This window comes from Gymnoscopelus braueri (assembly GCF_963280865.1).
Source record: "Gymnoscopelus braueri genome assembly, chromosome: 5".
NCBI lineage: Eukaryota > Metazoa > Chordata > Actinopteri > Myctophiformes > Myctophidae > Gymnoscopelus > Gymnoscopelus braueri.
In genome coordinates this window covers 39,518,177-39,536,199 of record NC_137606.1, presented here as the reverse complement: position 1 = coordinate 39,536,199, position 18,023 = coordinate 39,518,177, and the positions used below count along the sequence as shown (strand labels likewise).

At 43.0% G+C, this 18,023-nt stretch overlaps 1 pseudogene across 1 annotated transcript; it reads left to right on the top strand.

Annotated features, from left to right (window-relative positions):
- Nucleotides 1-3,592: 3,592 nt before the first annotated feature.
- Nucleotides 3,593-5,294, top strand: LOC308085754 (glutathione reductase-like; annotated as a pseudogene). Its single transcript has one exon. The product of its transcript is annotated as a glutathione reductase-like (transcript).
- The last annotated feature ends 12,729 nt before the right edge of the window (nt 5,295-18,023 follow it).

Genomic DNA, 18,023 nt, shown 5'->3' with positions numbered 1-18,023 from the left:
AGTCAATAAAACATCAACTGATGCACTTGTACACATCATCAGTGTTGTTACCAGGAGTCACTGGGTGTTTCGGGTCTTGCAACAGACACACATATTAAATCACTTATTGTACTTATATAAAACATTATGATATTTGGTAACTTGTAAGAGCCTAAATGTCTCCACTAGGCATGATAGCTATTGTTTATGTTACAGCCTATCTTGCTATGGTTCAGCATGTTTGAAGCAGCTACAGTATAACTATAGGCATTTTAAGCTCCTGGCAGCCATCGTGGACGCCATCTTGAAAATGATGCATTAGCAGAAGTTAGAAAATTATAGTGTATGTTATTTAGCATACCCAACAGTAACAGAACTCGTTTGCGATGGTTTTTGAAAACCATATGCCCATACCTAACGCCATGCCAAAAATGTAAAACTTTTCACCAAGTGCACAATCATGATTTTTGACAAATTCCCTCCCAGCTACTTCACTCAACGAGTTTTTAATAACTAGTTTCAAGTTCAATGTGAGGAATTGAAAACATAAAAACAACTCAAGTGCTCTATGAGGCCAATGACATCATCTGTAATATGTGGCTGTGTCTTTAACCACTTGAACCTCAGCATCCATATTCTGGGGGGAACATTAGCCAAAAATAGCAATCATTTTTGGTGAGAAGCAGTCCAAGCTCAGAGCCAATTCAGGTTCAGTTCACCAAGGGTTAAAATCAGGCTGCACACCTGCTGCTCATTCCTGATTGCAGCTGCAGCCCCGCCCAACACCCCTATAAAACCTGCTTACTTCAACAGTGAGTTACACACACACCCTGACCATGCAGCATGGCACAGATCACTTTGTTGGGCTTGGAGACAACTGGTAGTCCTGTTAGGCTCGATCTTAGTTTAGGTGTATAGTCAGGGAGAGTGGCTAGGACGACGGTCCTATGTATTGGCCTAGCTTCTCCTTCATTTTGAGTTTGGCTGGCCTCTCCAGGCACTTTGTTTTTCTTTCGTGATTGAGTCCTGAGTTTAATCCTACTTTAAAATCAGGAAACGTGCCGTTCTGTCCGTCCTTGACCTTATCCACTTCTATCCTCAGTGGGTTGACCAATCAAACTGAACTTAAATAATTGCATGGCACAATGAAGAGTGATAAGATAAATGTTTCACTACTCCCAAATGAAATATTGTATTACCTTTTTTTGTGTATACTCGCAAGATTGCTATGGAGCAGTGCCAGGGTTAATTCATTGGCAGGTGCTTCCATTTGTCTAATAATGCTGCATGCTGGACCTGTGTGGTCAATAAAGAAAGTGTTGAAGCTTGCTGGCTTGCGGATACTGATGTCACCAAAAAAGTCCATATTGTCCACATACTATGCAAAGCACATATCAACACATATCAATAGACTTATCATTTTACTGATGTGTTTAAATGTTTGGCCATTTATAATAAAACCTCAGAGTTTCATTATTCTGCTACATTTTCATGATTGAGTGATTATGATGAGTACTCCAACGTCACTTCATAGCAAAATTGATACTTCATAGCAAAGTTAATACTGTTACTGTTAGTATACTCAGTGCACTTTGACCCTCATTATGCTACACACAGATTGATTGATAATAAGTTTAAATTCATCAAGGGCCCTGACACCTAATGTAGGTGTAATGCATTTTACCCATACCTAATGTCACAGTTCTGACATCCATTCATGCTTTTGTCACAAACCACTTGGACTACTGTAACTCTTTCTGGACTCTCCAAAAAATCAATCGCCTTCAACTCATTAAAAACACAGCAGCTAGAGTCCTTACAAGAACCAGGAGATATGACCACAATACTCATGTCCTTGCCTCACTGCACTGGCTACCAGTGGCATTCAGAATTGACTTTAAAAAAACATTTTGTTTGTTTACAAAGCACTGAACGAACTTGCTCCTATTTATATTTTTGACCTCCTGTCTCCCCACAAACCACACACGTGCTGGCCACTGGGAAATGTGGGACAATTCCAGAAAGGCCTTTCCATTCCAGGCCGACCAGGCCGGCCGTTTAAAAAAAATGGCCGAAATTAAGTAAAACACGGCCAAAATTAAGTAAAAAATCCGGTGCGCTGCCAACTCACGGGCCTCTCTATCTGAGATTCCCAGGCTGAATTAGGGGCCCAGCACGTCCCAAACCCACCCGTAATCTTAGATCAGCAGACAAACTTTTACTTGACCGCCCCCAGACAAGGCTTGTGACGGAAGGTGACAGGGCATTCGCTGCTAGGGCTCCATTTCTGTGGAACCAACTTCCGCTGCAAATTAGACAGGCCACTTCAGTGTCCATTTTTAGTCTTTTAAAAACTCATTACTATAGATTGGCTTTTAGATAGAAGGAATGGTCGGTTAGTTTTCTGCTTTCATTCTTATTTTTGGTCTTATTATTTTTGTATTGTTCCTTTGTTTTGTTCCTTTGTTTTTAAATTTCCATCATTGAATTGCCTTTATATTTCAAAAATATAAAAGTGCTATATAAATAAAGTTTATTATATTATTATATCCAAGCAAAGGGTACTGCTCTAGGTACTCTAAAAACAGATACAACAGGCATTTGCATAACCGAAGGGGCAATTATGTTCCGATGGACATCGTCAGGCTACTACTGACCTCAGTACTCTGACAGAGCCTTAAACTTTATTGTCACGTCACTTTTACAGGTTTAAAACAGTGGGCGAAATTGTTTTTTTGTACAAGCTCATCATTTTTGGGCGGTGAAACCGCCCCTATAAGTGAGGTTTGGAAATTTGTACAATTATCCTGTGTACAAAATTTGTACAATTATCCTGCACCGTGATTGGCCAATCACAATCTATTCAGGACTGTGATTGGCCAGTGTCACATGACACATGTGCATAGCCCTATATAAGAAACCATAACTTGGAAAGAAAACATAAATTGGTTTTTTCCAAGTTATGGTTTCGTCCATCATAAAGAGTGTTTCAATAGAGAGCCTGTGTTTACTACACGAACCATTGCTATGTAATGTTGACACAGAACGACGACCCACGTCGAGTGAAGTTAAACTCTATCCACGCAGGCTAAGCGTAGTGTTACGAACATTCAGGGCATACTTAGAAACAATAGCCTATATATGGATATCCCTATAGATGGAGACAATAGACCTGCAAAGTCGTCATAGAGACCCAAACGTGCCATATGTACGGAGTCTGACATCAGCGAACCCTTCCCAGAAACTCCATGTATAGACATAACCATCACGTCCAGGGCTGACGTCTTGATCCCATATTTGGCCATAACTAACATCGGCAGCTCCATATATGGAGACGTCTGACACTATCTGACATCATCATAGTGATGTCAGGACCGCAAGACAGCATTATAAGAGAGGCTCGAAACCTATCAGAAGGGCATGTTCTAGAGCGATTCCGAGAGGCATTAATTACTCTCTCCAGAGTACCAGGAGATTAGCTGGCCTTACAACCCAGTTAATCACAGATTGCATATTCAGGACGACTAGCTGGCCTTACAACCCAGCTAGGCCCTCATAGTGGCTCTTGAGTCCGGTTCTAAACAATCAGCCGATTATCAGTGTTTCACGTAGGGAGTAATAAGCGGACTGGTATACACTATATTTACTGATAGAGTTAAATATAACTATCCACGCAGGCTAAGCCCAGGGAGAGAACAAATAACGGACTTGGACACAGTACAGCCTACACTACACTATGTCTCTCTATTTAAAATGACTTTGAACAAGCCATAAATAAACATGTTAGTTAGAGTTCGCAGACTGCCACTCTCTTGTGCAGTTTCAGTGTGCCATGCATTGCCGAGACATCGTCCTCGTCGGAGCATCGTCGTCATGGCCTCCGCATCACAGTCGACAACAACGCGCTTCGATCTGCTGGTGATCGGCGGGGGTTCTGGGGGTCTGGCAGGCGCACGGAGAGCGGCAGAGCTCGGGGCCAACGCCGCGGTGATAGAGAGTCACAGACTTGGAGGTACCTGCGTTAATGTTGGCTGTGTCCCAAAGAAGGTTATGTGGAATGCAGCGGTTCATGCTGAATACCTGCATGATCACTCTGACTATGGCTTTGAAGATGCACATGGTCACTTCAACTGGGAAACTCTCAAGGCTAAAAGGGATGCCTACATCAGTCGCCTGAATACTATTTATCGCAGTAACCTTGACCAGGCTAAAATTGAACATATTCAAGGTCCTGCCAGGTTCACAGATGACCCTGAGCCTACAGTGGAGGTCAATGGGAAGAAGTATACAGCGCCTCACATCCTGATTGCCACTGGAGGGCGCCCTTCTGAAATGAGTGATAGTGACATCCCAGGAGCAAGTCTAGGCATCACCAGTGATGGCTTTTTTGAACTTGAAAGCCTTCCAAAGCGCAGTGTTGTTGTAGGAGCAGGATATATTGCAGTGGAGATGGCTGGCATTCTGTCTACCCTGGGATCCAAAACATCTCTCATAATTCGACAGTCAGGGGTCTTACGGAACTTTGACACGCTAATAAGTTCAAACTGCACAAATGAACTGCAAAACTCTGGCATAGAACTAATGAAGAATAGTCAGGTGAAGTCTGTGAGTAAAACAGACCAGGGCCTTGAGGTGACACTTGTCACCAAAGATCCAGAGGAGAAAATCTGTACTATCCAAGGAGTGGACTGTCTCCTCTGGGCCATCGGTAGAGTACCCAACACTACTGGACTCGGCCTCAAACAGATGGGCATTGATACAGACCAAAGTGGCAATATTGTGGTGGACGAGTTCCAAAATACCAGCCGTCCGGGTATCTATGCTGTTGGGGATGTTTGTGGCAAGGCCCTCCTCACACCTGTTGCCATTGCTGCAGGTAGAAAGCTGGCACACAGGCTGTTTGAGGGAAAGCACAAATTCAAAGTGGACTATTCCAACATTCCCACTGTTGTCTTTACCCACCCACCCATCGGCACGGTTGGTCTAACGGAAGCGGAGGCCATTAAAGCCAGAGGGAAGGAGAACGTAAAGGCTTACACCACTTCCTTCACCCCAATGTATCATTCCCTCACAACCAGGAAGTCCAAGTGCGTCATGAAGCTGGTGTGTGTGGGCAAGGAGGAGACGGTGGTGCAGTGCCTAGGCTGCAGTGCAGTGCCTAGGCTGTGGTGAGATGCTCCAGGGCTTCGCTGTAGCCATAAAGATGGGAGCCACCAAAGCAGATTTTGACAACACCATTGCCATTCACCCCACCTCATCTGAGGAGTTGGTCACAATGCGCTAAGATAAAAACAAACAAAACAGAAGTCCCTTCTTGCCGCTCTACTGTACTGTAAACAGATTCAATAAACATGTTGTCAAGCTAAAAAAAAAAAAAAAAAAAGAGTGTTTCAATAAATGTATTTATCTTTTGTACACGATTGGTTGACTCCATTCAGTATTGTGATTAGCTAGCAAGACACCGCCCACTTCACACAGGGTGTGATTTTTTTTTAGTTTTCAGGAAAGGGAAGAATAGAAATAAGAAGAGAGCAAAGAACACTGCCAAAAACATGTACTTGACTGTGACACAGGGGGTCAGGGACTCCCTCCAGATCTACAGAGTGCAGGGGGAACGCCTCAGTGTAATTGACTTACGCTCTCTGCCTCCATGTAGGACAGTTAAAGGGAGACACTGACAGGGCTTAAGGATATTTCTGACCCCACAAGTAGGCCACAGTGACCATTTATAGAAAGGTATTTTTTGGTTTTTAGAAGTGACACAGCAGAGACAAATATAATCCTATTTAGTTCAGTAATCAAATGTTATGGAAACATCATTTAGATACATTTAACCCTGTTTAGTTACTTTTCGGTTATGGTAACACGTTGAGAGTGATAGAACTGCACTCTAAAACAGTGTTCAATGCTTTAATTCAAATGTGAATCACTTTAATATTCAGACAGAACAAAAATAGCAGATGTACAAGCTTCGGCACCGAGTGCCACACTATAAGCCTTATGGTAATGCATCCAGTACCCTGGTTGACTGGGCACGTTGACTAGGGTGCGAAGGTCCCCTCGAGGCAATGTCTAGATACAGTAGAAGAGAAAATAGAACACATTAATGGTTTATTTCAAGTTCTGATTCAACAGACTTTGACCAACAGCAGTCAACAACAAAAACACCTTCTTTTGTCACACAGAATGCCAATGGAGACGTAACCTAATAGCAGATCTGAATAGCTATAGGTCTTCTATTTTCAGAGTGTGACACAGACGAGACGCTGAGATCCGATATACTGGCATGACATGTCACTATGACTCAGACATACCCGATACACCCATATATAGGCATGTATGGAGATCTGGTTGTCCAGAACTACCTATCCAACCAATATGCCCAGATGGGCATGCCAATATATTTATATACCGATAAAATCTGGGCATAAAAGGGATCTCTATATTAGGCCTGTCACAATCATTACATAATCGCCTAATCGCAATTATTTGAGACAATCACAATTATTTTGCATAATCGCAATTATTTCAGCGACAATGAATCGACCATGTCAAATTTCATAATTGAGACAGCCCTACTCTATGGACTCTATATGGGTATAAAAGGAACATCACTGACATATGGAGATTTCCATATATGGGCATCAAAATCATGTGGGGACCCCCCTGTGGGGTCCTGACCCACCACAGGTTGAGAGGCATATGTAGCTTATACAAATCAATTAACCACCGACAGTGTCACATAGCTAAAATAGCCGATCTAGCTGTGAGCTTTTCTTACATCTACTTCATCAGACATAATCTGTAGGGTCTCCAGGCGCGTACGGGGAGGCCCGCCATCGGCATGACGACCAGGTCAATGTCTCCACCTGAGCGCGTATCTCCACTGATTCCGGCATTCACTGCAGCCACCACCAGCACCTTGGCTTGTTAGAAACAGTGGTTAGAGATGTGCTGATACCATCTTGAGTGTTCAAATGGGCCCATTTGTACACTCTCAGAACTAGGAATAAAAAAAACATCCATCAGCTTTATCCAGCAGCTTTATCCAGCAGCTTTATCCAGCAGCTTTACCGATACTGGTATCGGAACAACTCTACCAGTGGTGGACAGTAATGAAGCACATTTAGTAATGAAGCACATTTACTTGAGTACTGTACTTTGCATAAACCCACAGTCATGTTTTGCTGGTAGAGATTATGCAGCACTTCTAGCACATAACGGCTGCCAGACCCTGAGAACACACAATATTTTTTCAATATTTACCCATCCTAACTAGCGGTGTGCGCTCGGGGAGCAGTTAGGGGTTGTCTGTCTTGTTCAGGGACACTTCCAACACCTAGACCGCAGGCAGGGCACGGACCTAGGACTCCATATTAATGGTTTTAAAATTGAACTGATAAGGATAATTCCTTTTAACAGGTCGTTCATGAAAGTCCTTGCGGTCTTGTTTCCAATGAGAACCTTTGAGCAATTAGGGGTTAAGAGTCTTGCTCAGGGACAAATTTCATTTCATCGACACATATGCTAGCCTGGCCTGGAATCGAACCTGGGGCAACCAGGGCCTCTGGCTCCCTAGGCGGGCTCACTAACCACTCAGCTATGGCCGCCCCCTACGATACTACTGTAGCTCAGTGGTTCTCAACCTTTTCAGGCCACAACCCCCCAAATTAATCGGTAACCCTTCCTTTTACAGTACGGTAATTACCAGGTAATAACCAGGTAATTGCTAGGTAACTACCAGGTAATAATAAGTAATTAACAGGTAATTACCAGGACATTACATAATAAGTACCAGGTAAATTACTCAGTAGTTACTAGATAATTACCAAGTATTTTCCTGACAACTACCAGGTAGTTACCAGGTAATAATAAGTATTTATTGTGATTACCAGGTAATTACATGGTAACTACCAACAAAATTACTCAGTAGTTACTAGGTAATTGCAAAGTATTTTCCTGACAACTACCAGGTAATTATTTGTTAATAATAAGTTAATAATTTTTAATGACATGGTAACTACCAGGTAAACTACTCAGTAGTTACTAGATAATTATCAAGTTATTGTCATGACAACTACCAGGTAGTTACCAGGTAATAATAAGTATTTATTGTGTGATTACCAGGTAATCTCATGGTAATTTCCAGGTGAAATACCCATTAGTTACCAAGTAATTACCAGGTTTTTTCCTGACAACTACCACGTAATTATTAGGTAATAGTAAGTATTTATTGTTTAATTACATGGTAACTACCAGGTAAATTACTCAGTAGTTACTAGGTAATTGCCAATTATTGTCCTGACAACTACTAGGTAATTAATAGGTAATAGTAAGTATTTATTGTTTAATTACATGGTAACTACCAGGTAAATTACTCAGTAGTTACTAGATAATTACCAAGCATTTTCATGACAATTACCAGGTAATTCTAAGTATTTATTGTGTGATTACCAGGTAATTACCTAGCAACTACCAGGTATTTACTTGATAATTACCTGGTAGTTACCCAGAAATGATATAACCTCCACTGTCTATTACCCTGTCAATTTGCTTAAATGTGACCGTGTTAGGGTAACAATGGCCATGTAATTACCTGGTACTTACCTGGTAAATACCACCTACTTAACTGGTATTTACAAGATATTTCAATGACGACTACCAGGTATTTACCTGGTAATTACTCAATATTTACCCAATAACTAGCAAATATATACCTGGTAATTAGTCAAACATCAGGTAAAACCTTAAGAGTTACCATGTAAGTAAGGGTCAACTGTACTGTAAAAGGAAGTGTGGTTTGTTGCCATGATATTACGATGTGCTTACCTGGTAATTGTAGATTATAATCCTTCATAATTACCCATCAGGGTGTGCAGGTTTGAACATGTTACCTGGCAATAACTCTGATAATTACCCGGTAATTAGAAAGTTGGACCACATACATTTCCATAACGTTATCGAGTAAAACCTCACGAGTTACCGCGTAAGAAACGTGGAACTGTACTGTAAAAGGAAGCGGTGTTTGTTTCCATGATATCACCCTGTACTTTCTCAGTAATTGCAGATTACCCTCCCAGCTATTTAGCCAGTAATTACCTGCTATTACCCAGTAATTAGAAACTTGTTCCGTGTACATACCAAACCATTATCAAGTAATACCTTGCAAGTTACCCGGAAAGTAAGATGGAACTGTACTGTGAAAGGAAGCGTGGATTGTTTCCATGATATTACCCTGTACTGTCCCTGTAATTGTAGATTCTAAACATCCACTATTGCCCATCAGGTACAGTAGTCTCCTGTGTTACCTGGCAAGGTCTTCAATATTTCCCCTGCAATTTCCAGGTATTTACCCAGTAATTAGAAATGTGTAACACATACATTCCAATACATTATCAAGTACAACCTTGCGAGTTACCCAGTAAATGAGGTGGAACTGAACTGTAATAGAAAGCCGTGTTTGTTTACCTGCCACTACAATGTTCTTACAATTAAAACATGATGATTTACCCAGTCAGATACATAAGCTTTTACTCGAAAGGAAGCTGTACGGTTAAAGAAAGCATCTCGGTATAACAGTGTCCTGTCCCATACAACAGAAAACTTGCACCATATTTTCCATACTGGAACCAAATGGCATCAGTATGCCATGGGTGTGTAAAATTATACCAGGGAGTGGTGACGACCCAGACACTTGGACGCAAAATGTCCCAAAAATGACCAGGGTGGTAGGAGGGCATCCTCCATTTGCGTTCAGTGCATGCCAAGTCTTGGCTCTCCGCTCCAACACGGTGTCCGCAAGTCTGCTTCTCCCCCTGGACAGCACACTGTACACCTACACCTACACTGCATCTGTAAGTAGCTGTCAGGAGATAAGAGGAAACACCACCCAGAGTTCACAGGACCCACCCAAAACACCAGCATCCCCAACATTACCAGCCATCAAATACATAAAGATAAAATGCATTATCATTACACACCACCCTGTGACAAATACGCAAAAACTGTCCAAGGGATCCATTTTAATCCTCTATAACTCTCTTTGCATATAAAACAGTGCAAATATTTGTGCAAAACAGTTGCATATAAAAACAAACATCTTATCAAAATAAAAGTGCAAACATCCTCCTAGAGGCAAGGTTTAACAATTTTGGTTGAACTCCAAATAAACAGACAGTGCAGTAATACATTAAACTAAATATATACAAAAATACAAAAAACAGGAAATTAGTATGACATTACTGCACTTTGTAGCCTGGTAAAACATCCCGGTCGCCGGAGTTCACATTATCATGTGTGTTCTGCAGACTGGTCTGGCCCAAGCATTGCTTTTGCAGAAACCAAAAAGTAGAACAGCCAAGATGTGTCTGTCAATGAGGGCCCTGAGCGCAGACACTGATTGGCTGTTCTGCTTTTTGGTTTCTGCAAAACACCCACCCAGCACTTGGGGCCAGACTGGTCTGCAGAAGACACTTGATAATGTGAATTCACACAACTGGATGGTTTACCAGGCCACACTTGAAGAAGGCCACAGAGCTGCTGACCCCTCACTTCTTCATCTTGTATTTGATGGGGAGCAGCTCTGTGGCCTTCTTCATCTTATCAATTTTTTCCTGCAGGGGTTTGTTGGCATCCAAAAATGCCTTGCAGAGTATGGCATAGCTCGCCAAACTCTGCTTTTCAGATATAATGGGCAGCTCCCCAAATTCTGCGGTCTCTCCGGCAATGAACACATCTGTAATGACGGCAGTCCCTGCAATGGTGTTGCGGTCCACCTTCAGAATTTCGCACGTGGTGGTCATACTGCGGTTCTTTTTAAAAACCTTCAGGACGGCCTTGTACCTGTGTACCACGTCCTCTGGGCTCAGAACTACAAGACAGATCAAAAGAAAATATACATTAATACTTTCATAATTCCGAAATGTATTTATAATCCTGAGTATACATGACAATCAGTACTTAGACCAGTCTTCTTCACTCCATGGTTAAATTGATTTACTCCTAGATGCTCTATAAATTACTGTTTGATAATAGGGCCGGTGTGAGTACACGATGTGCTCGGCCTGCACTACCTGCGCCTGCGACCGACGTCACACACTATGATTGGCTGTACGTCTGAACGATGACGTGGCACATTGTGATTGGCTTGTGGCTTTTTTTCTTTTCTAAACTTTATTGAACACTGTTACAAATCACACTAACTGTTCTTCATATTAAATAACAATGTTATGTGGAACGTCTTTTTCCAGTGGTAACCTATTTATATCAATGATATATTAAATAAGTTTGAAAAGGGCTTAATGGTGATTATTTAGTGAATTATGGACAATTTGTTTGTTTTAACAGAACGTTTTATTAAATAAGTTTGAAGAGGCTTAATGGTGATTATTTAGTGAATTATGGACAATTTGTTTGTTTTAACAGAACGTTTTATTAAATAAGCTTGAAGAGGCTTAATGGTGATTATTTAGTGAATTATGGATAATTTGTTTGTTTTAACAGAACGTTAATAATATGTTTTCGCGATAATATATTTGTGTCTTTATAATATTAATATATGATAATATATAATAATATATAAAGATGCCTGCCGCCCGAGGCAATCCAAATAATCTTCTAAGTGCAAAGTACCACCAGGTCCCTGCGGAGGGGGGTCCCCTCCACCCAGCCTTGTACCCAGGATCGGGGTGCATTGGGCTGGGTAGAGAGGGACCACCGAAAGGGGTCCCCTGGTTCTTTTTGAAAAATACAAAAAATATTCTAAGTACAAAGTACCACCATAAAAATGTAAGAAAAAAAAATGTCCCTGTGGAGGTGTCGGGTTCTCATCTTAAACAAGCTGCGTGCTTAATGAGAGTTCCAGTTTAGTAGACCTTGTATTGTGAATTTGTACTTCCATGTACTGTTATGTACTGTCATGTACTATTCTCATGTCTTACTAAATAAACTACATCAATCAATCAATAGCTAGAGGCCGGCCCAAGTCTAACCCAAATGGACTTTCCTTTTTTCCCCAAGTCTATGCCAAATCGACTGTCTCTTTGGGACGTCTTTGTCCACTTGGGCATGACCCCCACATGTACCAGGGTTACTCTCTTGACTTATAGCTAGAGGCCGGTGTAGTAACTATCGATATAGAAGCACAATTACTGTTTATACAGTTTCCACACTTACAATATTGGATGAACAAATGGACACATTTGTGCCCTTCTCCCTGTCACATACTGATGGCTCAATCTAATGTCATTGGAGCCTTGGCTGCACAAACTGACCTATTGACCCTCAGGAATGTCCCACAGAACTGGACCATGGATACAGATGACAGTTGCATCTCATTTCGCAAACGCAAGGTTTGACTCACTTTGAAGTGCAACCCAAAATTTGCTACATTCTATTTTCAGATGTTTGTCTCCAATGCAGACTCACTGGACCCTACAGACTCAGAATCCTGAATGGATAAGGATTCTTGGATTATAATACTGTTTCCCTTTATTGGATTGTTATCATCCCACAGATAACACTCTGACTTATTGACAAGTAACCATTCATGTCACCACTCATGTCATAATGTTTGAATGTTTCATTCATGTAATCATTCCAATTCATTAATCATGATTTTGATTGTAATTATGACATATACTATTTGCATCATATTCATCGTAGTTTACTGCACTGGATTCAATGGTTTATAATAACGGTGTAAATAAAATAAACACGACATATGCAGAATATGTGTAATTTAAGCCATGAGCAATGCAGGAGTGCATGACTTCGTCTTCCCAAGATGGACATCTCTCTGGCCAAGTCTTTGCCTCAAAACAACAACATATGTATTTCGGAAGGACACATGTGTTGCAACAGCTTCATGTTACTGTTAACACGCAACGTATATAAGCGCTGTGTGTGACCTAAGCCCCTCTCTGCGAGGAAGCAAGGGACTGCGAAGAAGAAGATGCCCACAAAGCTCTTCACACCGCACCTCCGTGACTGGAAGGCCTGATTCTCCCACTAGCCAGACGCAACAGCTTGGGGTCCCCCAGATGATCTGACCCTGACCAAGTTGTGTCTCCGCTGCTTCTCTCCTGCCTGGCCTAGGCATCCTTAAAGATAGTACAGCCTGCCTCAAAGCTCTCACAACTGGCTCCTCAGAGGACTGAGTGAGACAATAGGACGGATCTACAACTACACGTTGCCACAACAGACAACGTTCATCACTGGACATCAAACACATCACATGACAACTGTGATGTGCGGTAAACACAGGAACAACTCCTGAATAAGATCAATTCAGCTGCTCATGGCATAGCATTCTTATTTCATTTAACTGTTGTTTTCTTACAGGATTTAAAGTTAGGTTTAGCTTCCATCTGAATCCAGCTAAAACCTTTATTACGTTTAATGTTGAGATTTTCCTTTTTCTTAAATGTTGCATGCCTAGCTTAGGTTTGATTGAATAAATTCATATATTTTTAATATCAAATCTAGTTTGGTCATTGCTCAAGTTGAATTATTATTCCTTATAGAATATTGACATATGTTGACACACATCTTAAAAAGGCTCTGCCGAGACAAGAACGTTTTCCCCTTTAGATCTTGTAGATTTATTGAAATAAAATAATAAATGTTTATTTTATAATCTTTCATTATTTTATTGGTTTAAAGTTAAGGTTAAATACAAATTAAGCTTGTGTTTAGTCATAAGTTGATTTTCATGGTGCCTCGTTAATTTTTTTACTCTTAATTTTAAATACACATAATTCCAAATTTATGGTTATTAATTTGATTATTAATAATACCACCGATATTGAAATTTACACACTCATGCCTACTACACCGGCCCATGTCTAAGCCAAATGGACGTTACTTTTTTCCCCAAGTCTATGCCAAATCAACTAACTCTTTGGAATGTCGTTGTCCACTTGGGCATGACCCCCACATGTACCAGGGTTACTCTCTTGACCTTAAGCTAGAGGCCAGCCCATGGCTAAGCCAAATGGACATTCCTTTTTTCCCCAAGTCTATGCCAAATAGACTGCCTCTTTGGGACGTCCGTGTCCACTTGGGCATGACCCCCACATGTACCAGGGTTACTCTCTTGACCTTTAGCTAGAGGCCAGCCCATGGCTAAGCCAAATGGACATTCCTTTTTTCCCCAAGTCTATGCCAAATAGACTGCCTCTTTGGGACGTCCGTGTCCACTTTGGTATGATCCCCACATTTACCAGGGTTACATTTGTAACCTAGAGCTTGAGGCCGGCTCTAGTCTAAGCCAAATCGACTTTCCTTTTTTTCCCCCAGGTCTATGCCAAATAAACTGTCTCTTTGGGTTGTCCTTGTCCACTTGGGCAAGACCCGTACATTTCAGACACTTAGAAGAATATAATTCATGTGGGCAGTCCTGTCTATTTGACTTTTTAGCATTGACTCCTGCAATTTACCATATTCCCTTTCTTGAGTCTTTGCCAAATGGAGTGTCCTTTTGGGATGGAACACTTAACTCTATATAGAATAAAAAATGCTAATTTGACACCATATTATACCATAGCAGTTTCAAAGGCATTCATTGTGTAAAGGATAGAAAACTCAATGCAAACATCTTTTTTTAAGGCCCCAAGCCACATTTTTTTTTTTTTAACACAGAAAGGCCCTAATCTAGATCTCAGCCTTTCGCTTAATTGTGGACTTAAGACCGCTGCTGCTGCCTGGCTTTCTCGGATTTCGTGGATATATTCATCAACTTTCTCCTCGAGGTCGGAATTATCAGGCATATTCTCCGGGAAGTATGTGGCTTCGGACTTAGTCAGCATCGGAATCAGCGCCTGCTGGATTATATCGTAATCTTCACCGCTGAGCTCGAGGAATTGCGATGGCTGTGGAGGATTAAACAAAGGCAGTCAGACAACCAGACAGTCAGATGGACACACGCACGTACGCACGCACACAGATGAATACATACCTCTCCAAAACGTTGTTCTCCGGTGGCCTCTGCGTTGGCCATCCCCTGGCTCCCCTCCTGACTCTCCACCTGGCGAGATTAAACAAAGGCAGTCAGACAACCAGACAATCAGATGGACACACGCACGCACACACACATAGATGAATACAGACCTCTCCAAAAACATTTTCTCCAGTGGCCACCGCAGAGGCCACCGCAGAGGCCACTGGAGAGAATGTGCGTGTGGCGGTGGCCTCTGTGGTGGCCATCCCCTGGCTCCCCTGGCTCCCCTCCTGACTCTCCACCTGGCGAGATTAAACAAAGGCAGTCAGACAACCAGACAATCAGATGGACACACGCACGCACACACGCATAGATGAATACAGACCTCTCCAAAAACATTTTCTCCAGTGGCCACCGCAGAGGCCACCGCAGAAGCCACTGGAGAGAATGTGCGTGTGGCGGTGGCCTCTACGGTGGCCATCCCCTGGCTCCCCTCCTGTCTCTCCACCTGGCGAGATTAAACAAAGGCAGTCAGACAACCAGACAATCAGATGGACACATGCACGCACAGATGAATACAGACCTCTAAGGTAGGCCCTCTCTTGGCCTTCTTCCTCCCATCGCCACTCTTTACCTGGCGAGATTAAACAAAGGCAGTCAGACAACCAGACAGCCAGAGGGACACACTCACACACGCACACAGATGAATACAGACCTTTGCAGCATGCCGCTTCTTGGGCGGCTCCCCACCCCCAGAGGTCGTCGCTCGTGGTTCCTGTACAATTAGGAAAAACAGACATGCATAAACAACATGGGAAACAGTCAGTTGGAAAGTAAGACAATCAGACAGATAGACAGACAGACAGACAGATTACAGACCTTTCCAACACGCTGCTTCACGTTGGCCTCCCTCGCACCATCGCGGCCCTCCTTGCGAGGCTCCACCTGGCGAGATTAAACAAAGGCAGTCAGATAACCAGACAGTCAGATGGAAACACGCACGCACGCACACAGATGAATACAGACCTCTCCTGCATGCCGCTTCTTGGGCGGCTCCCCACCCCCAGAGGTTGTCGCTCGTGGTTCCTGTACAATTAGGAAAAACAGACATGCATAAACAACATGGGAAACAGTCAGTTGGAAAGTAAGACAATCAGACAGATAGACAGACAGACAGACAGACGGACAGACAGATTACAGACCTTTCCAACACGCTGCTTCACGTTGGCCTCCCTCGCACCATCGCGGCCCTCCTTGCGAGGCTCCACCTGGCGAGATTAAACAAAGGCAGTCAGATAGTCAACTGGAGATCTCACAGCTAGTTGTGGAGCCTATGTGTCCTTTACGGTGTCCCCCGAGACCATTACACCCACAAGTCCCGGAAGTCTCCTCTACGGAGCCGGATGGCTAGGCGGCGGCCAAACATCCTTGTCCCCCAAGACATCACACCCACAAGACCCGGAAGTCTCTTCTAAGGAGCCGTATCGCTAGGTGGTGGCCAAACATCCTTGTCCCCCAAGACATCACACCCACAAGTCCCGGAAGTCTCTTCTAAGACTATTCATCTGATTGTCTATACATTTTTCTAACATCGCCAGGATGAGGTCCAGCATCTGGCTGACAAAGCCATGAGAGGCCAGGTCTGCGTTGGCAGTTCTATTTTTCAGGGCATCCATGGCTCTCCTCAGGTTGGATCTGTAATGAATATATAATGGCTGTGAGAAGCATTGTACTCCACATACTACAGGTATGTTGATAAACTTGGGGAAAGGAATTCAGTTATTTGTGCACAATGTATACTCTGTAGTCTTTGCGCTATACACAGATTAAACAAACTCATGACAATACAGAAGGGACACTTTCATATTTCTCTTTTGACTTCCATAGTGAATTATATTTTGTCATAGTGATAGGAGGGTGTTGATTTATGTTTTCTTTAAAACTTGAAATGCCATCCACCATTTAAGCCTGCACTCCTTGCCCTGTTCAGTTATTGACGAAAATCACACTACACGATGTGATTACAAGAGATGGTGGGTTGCATTGGGTTCATGAGGGCCGGTAATACTTTTTTGCTAGTGTACATACAATATACATTGTATGTACACTAGCAATGTATATGGAAAACACAGAGCGTGAAACATACCTGAACTCAGTCAACCTCCCCTGAGTCAGGGTGGCATCCTCTGCCTCTGGTATGACTTGGAGCGCATTGTAGTCAACCTGACTGTGTAACAGAGCCGCCAGGCTCTGCGACAGCGCCGCTACCTCTTCTGAAAATAAAAAAAAAGTCTCTCCACCTGGCGAGATTAAACAAAGGCAGTCAGACAACCAGACAATCAGATGGACACATTAACGCACACACACACAGATGAATACAGACCTCTAAGGTAGGCCCTCTCTTGGCCTTCTTCCTCCCATCGCCACTCTTTACCTGGCGAGATTAAACAAAGGCAGTCAGACAACCAGACAGCAAGAGGGACACACTCACACACGCACACAGATGAATACAGACCTTTGCAGCATGCCGCTTCTTGGGCGACTCCCCACCCCCAGAGGTCGTCGCTCGTGGTTCCTGTACAATTAGGAAAAACAGACATGCATAAACAACATGGGAAACAGTCAGTTGGAAAGTAAGACAATCAGACAGATAGACAGACAGACAGACAGACAGATTACAGACCTTTCCAACACGCTGCTTCACGTTGGCCTCCCTCGCACCATCGCCGCCCTCCTTGCGAGGCTCCCACCTGGCGAGATTAAACAAAGGCAGTCAGACAACCAGACAGTCAGATGGAAACACGCACGCACGCACACAGATGAATACAGACCTCTCCAGCATGCCGCTTCTTGGGCGGCTCCCCACCCCCAGAGGTTGTCGCTCGTGGTTCCTGTACAATTAGGAAAAACAGACATGCATAAACAACATGGGAAACAGTCAGTTGGAAAGTAAGACAATCAGACAGATAGACAGACAGACAGACAGATTACAGACCTTTCCAACACGCTGCTTCACGTTGGCCTCCCTCGCACCATCGCGGCCCTCCTTGCGAGGCTCCACCTGGCGAGATTAAACAAAGGCAGTCAGATAACTAGACAGTCAGAT